This window comes from Chrysoperla carnea (assembly GCF_905475395.1).
Source record: "Chrysoperla carnea chromosome X unlocalized genomic scaffold, inChrCarn1.1 SUPER_X_unloc_4, whole genome shotgun sequence".
Lineage (NCBI taxonomy): Eukaryota > Metazoa > Arthropoda > Insecta > Neuroptera > Chrysopidae > Chrysoperla > Chrysoperla carnea.
The window spans coordinates 21,599-29,707 of NW_025408167.1; the positions used below are offsets into that span (position 1 = coordinate 21,599).

The window sequence follows — 8,109 nt, forward strand, 5'->3', positions numbered from 1 at the left end:
AAAGTATTTTCTAATGAAATATATTTTGTCAATGTTCGATTAACACATTTCATAATAATACGTTTTCATTATTGACAAAAAAAGTTTTTCTAAAAATGAAATCTTATACTATAATATATATATTTATATATTAAATTTTTTAATTATTTATATACTAATAATTTATAATAAATCGATATTAAATAAAAAATAAAAATATATACTTTTTAAGTTTACCTTAAAAATATTATTGTTTTGTATGATTGAAATAATTAATATTAAACTATGTTTATTAATAATTGTTAATAAAAAAATTAAATATATTTTAATTTATAAAATAAATATTATTATTAAATTTATAATTTATTATTTTATATATTATAGAAATTGAAAAAATAAATCATGTTTACTACGACAGTAAATTAGAAATACTATTTAATTTTTATGTGTTTTCTACATGGTACTTTGACTTACATAGGGACTTATATTATTGTGAATAATGATATAATTGAAAACCTTTATTTTTTATTTGATAGAATTATTATATTTTATCATTTAAATATTTATAATAAATACATTATTTTTATAAAGTAAAAAAATATGGCCGAAGAAAATTCTACAGCTGTTGCAGCAACTGCGGTTACTGCTGCTTCTACAACACCAACAAAAAAAGCAACAGCTTCTGGTGCTAAACGTACAAAACAACATTCAAAACCAACACATCCACGTACATCAGAAATGGTTGTTAACGCAATTAAAAATTTAAAAGAACGTGGTGGTTCATCATTACAAGCAATTAAAAAATATTTAGCTGCAAATTATAAAGTGGATTCTGATAAAATTTCACCATTTATTAAAAAATATTTAAAAGCTGCTGTAACTGAGGGAGCCTTGGTACAAACTAAAGGTAAAGGTGCATCTGGTTCATTCAAATTGGCTGCTTCCGCTTCATCTAATTCTTCAGCTAAATCAAAAGTATCCAAAAAAGAAAGTGGAGCAAAAGGTTCAGCAAAGAGTGCTAAAAGTAAACGGGCACCAAAAGAAAAGAAAGCCACAACTACATCATTGGCAGCCAAAAAGCCTAAAGCAAAAAAAGCGACTCCATCATCATCAACTGCTGCTAAAAAAGTTACTGCAAAATCATCAGCGGCATCAAAAAAAGCACCAGTTAAAGCAAAACCAGCAAAAAGTACAAAATCCGCTGCCAAAAGTAGCCCTGCTCGTAAATCGAAAGCACCAAAAGCTAAGAAAGCTTCTGTTGCCAAATCATCTCCTACAAAAATTAAAAAAGCAGCACCAAAAAAGAAATGATCTGTTACTTTAATAATATATTGAAATATTTCATTATTTTTGCTAAAAAATGAAAATAACATAGGCCTTAATACAGGCCACAAATTAATATTTGATAAGAGTAAATTATTTTTTGTATAAATATTTTATAAAATAATAGTTAAGAAACATTTGCCACAGTCAGTACCACGGATGGGTGGCCACTTGAGAATACTGTGTGCGGTTGCATTTTTATTTAAAATATATGGTATAATAAATAAGTATATATTTAAATTGATTACTTCATTGAAAATTTTAATAATATACTTTAATATTAATGATATTTATGAAAAATATATATTTGTAAAAATTTTCATTTATTACTGGCAACAGCCATACCACGTTGAAAACACCGGTTCTCGTCCGATCACCGAAGTTAAGCAACATTGGGCACAGTCAGTACTTGGATGGGTGACCGCTTGGGAACACTGTGTGCGGTTGCCTTTTTATATTAAAAATATAAATTATTTTTCTTCTTTTCTTTTTTTTTACACACCATATATAAATATATGTTATTTAGAAATGTAAACCTTTTATATTATTCGTCAACAAATAAATATTATTTTTTGTATAAAATTTTATTGCATTTATAACTCATATCATGGTTACTTTAAAGCGAGAAGTTTTTTTAATATTTCAAATGAATATAAAATAATATAAATTTTATGAAATTTATTTATTTTTAGAAATAGCAATCGCTTATAATTATAACAAAATTTTAATAATGTTTAATTTTATTTCAATAATTTATATATATATATATATATATATATTTTTTAATAAAAATAATATACTCTTATTTAATAATATATGTTGGTCCTATATATAGGACCGAAAATATTTCTTATTTGTTTTTTTTTTTTTTAAATTGTCATTTAAAACGCTTATGCACGTTCTCCACGAATACGTCTTGCCAATTGTATATCCTTAGGCATAATTGTAACACGCTTTGCATGAATTGCGCATAAATTGGTATCTTCAAATAAACCTACTAAATAGGCTTCACTAGCTTCTTGTAATGCCATAACAGCTGAACTTTGGAAACGTAAATCGGTTTTAAAATCTTGTGCAATTTCACGTACTAAACGTTGGAATGGTAATTTACGAATTAACAATTCAGTACTTTTTTGATAACGACGAATTTCTCGTAAAGCTACTGTACCAGGACGATATCTGTGTGGTTTTTTTACTCCACCAGTTGCTGGTGCACTTTTACGTGCAGCTTTCGTTGCTAATTGTTTTCTTGGTGCTTTACCACCAGTTGATTTACGTGCAGTTTGCTTGGTTCTAGCCATTTTCAAATAATAATGTTTTTACAAAAAAACACACAATTTTAAAAATTATATTCGACAATTTGATACTACAAAGTCAAATGTTTAAATGCGAAATAAATGTGTTGTATTTATATTTATATGAAATTTCAAAATTTTTGTTGTCATATCCTATTGGATAGCTATCAGAGTATGGACTAATCAAATTGTATAGGCGTGGCTTAAAAAATCTTTAATGCTTTATATAAAAAGGCACAATTGTACCGGCGCTCACATACATTACAATACTTGTGAGGTTAACACACGTGTTATCCGTTCGTTAAAATATTGTAAATAATTTTTTATTAAAATGACTGGCAGAGGAAAAGGTGGAAAGGGTCTTGGAAAAGGGGGTGCAAAACGTCATAGAAAAGTTTTGCGTGATAATATCCAAGGTATTACAAAACCTGCAATTCGTCGTTTAGCACGACGAGGTGGAGTAAAACGTATCTCTGGTTTAATTTATGAAGAAACACGTGGTGTACTTAAAGTATTCCTTGAAAATGTTATTCGGGATGCTGTTACATATACTGAACACGCAAAACGTAAAACAGTTACAGCTATGGATGTTGTATATGCATTAAAACGACAAGGTCGTACTTTGTATGGTTTTGGAGGTTAAGAAAATATAATAATTTACTTAAAATATTTAGTAAATTTATTAAAGAATATTTAATACATCCGATAAATTTAAACAGGCTTTCCTTTTTGGGAAGCCACTAATTTTATTTATATAAGAGTAAATAAATTTGTTAATAAATATAACATATTATATAATTTGTTTACAACAAATTATTTTGTTTATAACATACATTACCAAATATTTTTATTTATTTTTTTTTTTTTTATTGTAATATATCTGCAATAATAAATTATAATTTGTATATTATCTATTTTATTTTACAATAACTTATTGAATTTTTGAAAAAATTTTATTATAAATTAATATACTATTATATTTTTTATATATACAAGTTAAGAGTAACAAGTATCGATAGGAGATTATCGAATTTATAACTAATAAAACATTTCGCCTTAATCAAAGAAAATAAAGATTTTGCTATACCATTTTTTATACTTTCAATAAATAATTTATTATTAAATTTTTATTATTTCATTTATTTTTTAAAATTATTAAAAATATTTTTCTAATAATTATAAGCGTACATAAACAAGTAGTAAATGTAAAATGAAAATAATAAAGGTAATGTAATGCATTTGCATTACACTGATTTACGATATATATTCCGCGATATCCTTTATTATATTTAAAATTAATAATATTGATATACTAATAATAGATATATTCAAGCTATTAATATATAAAATTTTATATTAAATATGATATTAATAATTGTTTATTTTATTTTTTTGTATATATAAAAATAATTTACTCTTATTTAAAAAATTTGATGGCTCTCTTAAAAAGAGAGCCGTTTTTATATGTTGATGTATTTTTATGTTATCAATTAAATAATATTTTCGATTTATTTATTTTGAACTTGTATATTTTGTAACAGCTTTAGTACCTTCACTAACAGCGTGCTTTGCCAATTCACCAGGTAATAATAATCGAACTGCGGTTTGAATTTCCCGACTTGTGATTGTTGAACGTTTATTATAATGTGCTAAACGTGATGCTTCAGCAGCAATACGTTCAAAAATATCATTAACAAAACTGTTCATGATACTCATAGCTTTACTAGAGATACCAGTATCAGGATGCACTTGTTTTAATACTTTGTAAATGTAAATTGCATATGATTCCTTGCGCTTCCTCTTCTTTTTCTTATCACTCTTTGATATATTTTTTTGAGCTTTGCCAGCTTTTTTTGCTGCTTTTCCACTTGTTTTTGGTGGCATTGTTACAAACAATTAATATACACAGATAGTTACAGAACACCAGTCAGTATATGTATGAGCGTGTCGTGTATACAACTAGCGTATTATATACGCGAAGATGGATATAACAATAAAAATGAATACTACTCTCTGATTGGCTAAAAATAATACTATAAGGTGATTGGTTTATTTTTAAAGTTTTATATTTTATAAATATTATAAATTAAAATACCCAAATAACATTTTAAACATTTATGTTACAATCCCCGTAACGTACACATCTGTGTGATTATATTTACAAAAAAAAATATTAATTAAATAAATTTATTCGCTATGTCTGGACGAGGTAAAGGTGGTAAAGTAAAGGGAAAGGCAAAGTCAAGATCAAGCCGAGCAGGATTACAATTTCCTGTTGGAAGAATTCACAGATTATTACGAAAAGGAAATTATGCTGAACGAGTAGGTGCTGGTGCCCCAGTATATTTGGCTGCTGTTATGGAATATTTGGCTGCAGAAGTTCTCGAGTTAGCTGGTAATGCTGCCCGTGATAACAAAAAAACACGTATCATTCCACGTCATTTACAATTGGCAATTCGTAATGATGAAGAATTAAATAAATTATTATCTGGTGTAACAATTGCTCAAGGTGGTGTATTACCAAACATTCAAGCAGTGTTATTACCAAAGAAAACTGAAAAGAAAGCATAAATTAAAAACATTGCATTAATTTTTATAATAATAATACATCGATCATAGGCCTTTTAATAAAAGGCCACAAATTTATTTAAAATAAGAGTAAAAATTATTTTTATAAATAATATATTATAATATTTTTTTAAAGAATCAATTTAAATAATTATAAATTAATGATTCTTTTTTTTTTTTTCTTTTTTTATATGTTATTATGGAAATAATTCATCATATTATGATGACATTTAGGTAACATATTATAAGAATATTCATAAAATATTATCAAAATAATATTGTATTATGATGATATTTAGACAAAATATTATAAGAATATACACAAAATATTATCAAAATAATATCATTAGATAACAAAACTGTTCATGATACTCATACCTTTACTAGAGATAAAAGTATCAGGATGCACTTGTATTAATACATATTATCACAACATCACAAAATATTTTTTAAAAGGAAAAATTTTTTTAAAATTATTATAAAATTTGATTGAATTAAATTTCAATTTATTTTTTTAATAATTAAAGAAAAAAAAAAAACAAAGCATATAAACTTTCTATTGAAAATGTTATTTTAAACTAGATGGCCAAGTGAACTTCGTTACACAAACAATATATGACGTATTCGTTATTTAAATAATCAGTATCCTTTGATATTATATCAATACGTTACTCTCTTCTTTTGATACATATTAATAAAATTTCAATTTATAAGATTTTATGTCAATTATATAAATAATATTATAAATTTTCTAAATACATAAGTTAAGTAACAAAAAATTTGAATAACAAGATAAATTTATATATTATGTTTTAATACTCGATACTATAATATATCGCATCCGTTACCAATTATTCGGTATCCTTTGATTTATACACAGAATGAACTAAAAATATATATCAAATTTATTTTATTTATTTATATATTTAATATTATTATTATTATTTTATATTACAAAGTTTCTTAACGAAGCTTACAATGATTTCTCATATCGTACTTAACAAAATTATTTAGATCATATAAAATTTAAATTGTTAAAAAATTTGTATATTTATTATTATTATTATTTATTTTTATTAAAATTACATAACATAAAATTAATAATATTTTAATAATTATATAAATTAATTCTTATTTAAAATAATCTTATATTAATCTCAACAAATACTCTAATAATATATTTTGTCATAAATTTTTTTATATTTAAAATAAATATTATAATATATAAATACTTATATCAGTATAAAATTTCTTTATATAATTATGAAAAAATTAATTTAATAGTTAATTATTGATATTAATGCATAAATAAAAGTATTTTCTAATGAAATATATTTTGTCAATGTTCGATTAACACATTTCATAATAATACGTTTTCATTATTGACAAAAAAAGTTTTTCTAAAAATGAAATCTTATACTATAATATATATATTTATATATTAAATTTTTTAATTATTTATATACTAATAATTTATAATAAATCGATATTAAATAAAAAATAAAAATATATACTTTTTAAGTTTACCTTAAAAATATTATTGTTTTGTATGATTGAAATAATTAATATTAAACTATGTTTATTAATAATTGTTAATAAAAAAATTAAATATATTTTAATTTATAAAATAAATATTATTATTAAATTTATAATTTATTATTTTATATATTATAGAAATTGAAAAAATAAATCATGTTTACTACGACAGTAAATTAGAAATACTATTTAATTTTTATGTGTTTTCTACATGGTACTTTGACTTACATAGGGACTTATATTATTGTGAATAATGATATAATTGAAAACCTTTATTTTTTATTTGATAGAATTATTATATTTTATCATTTAAATATTTATAATAAATACATTATTTTTATAAAGTAAAAAAATATGGCCGAAGAAAATTCTACAGCTGTTGCAGCAACTGCGGTTACTGCTGCTTCTACAACACCAACAAAAAAAGCAACAGCTTCTGGTGCTAAACGTACAAAACAACATTCAAAACCAACACATCCACGTACATCAGAAATGGTTGTTAACGCAATTAAAAATTTAAAAGAACGTGGTGGTTCATCATTACAAGCAATTAAAAAATATTTAGCTGCAAATTATAAAGTGGATTCTGATAAAATTTCACCATTTATTAAAAAATATTTAAAAGCTGCTGTAACTGAGGGAGCCTTGGTACAAACTAAAGGTAAAGGTGCATCTGGTTCATTCAAATTGGCTGCTTCCGCTTCATCTAATTCTTCAGCTAAATCAAAAGTATCCAAAAAAGAAAGTGGAGCAAAAGGTTCAGCAAAGAGTGCTAAAAGTAAACGGGCACCAAAAGAAAAGAAAGCCACAACTACATCATTGGCAGCCAAAAAGCCTAAAGCAAAAAAAGCGACTCCATCATCATCAACTGCTGCTAAAAAAGTTACTGCAAAATCATCAGCGGCATCAAAAAAAGCACCAGTTAAAGCAAAACCAGCAAAAAGTACAAAATCCGCTGCCAAAAGTAGCCCTGCTCGTAAACCGAAAGCACCAAAAGCTAAGAAAGCTTCTGTTGCCAAATCATCTCCTACAAAAATTAAAAAAGCAGCACCAAAAAAGAAATGATCTGTTACTTTAATAATATATTGAAATATTTCATTATTTTTGCTAAAAAATGAAAATAACATAGGCCTTAATACAGGCCACAAATTAATATTTGATAAGAGTAAATTATTTTTTGTATAAATATTTTATAAAATAATAGTTAAGAAACATTTGCCACAGTCAGTACCACGGATGGGTGGCCACTTGAGAATACTGTGTGCGGTTGCATTTTTATTTAAAATATATGGTATAATAAATAAGTATATATTTAAATTGATTACTTCATTGAAAATTTTAATAATATACTTTAATATTAATGATATTTATGAAAAATATATATTTGTAAAAATTTTCATTTATTACT

General features: G+C 24.2%; 1 non-coding gene across 1 annotated transcript; it reads left to right on the top strand.

Annotated features, from left to right (window-relative positions):
• Positions 1–1,633: 1,633 nt before the first annotated feature.
• On the top strand, positions 1,634–1,752 carry LOC123304328. The gene has a single exon (XR_006536358.1). It is a non-coding gene; the product is annotated as a 5S ribosomal RNA (ribosomal RNA).
• Positions 1,753–8,109: the final 6,357 nt, after the last annotated feature.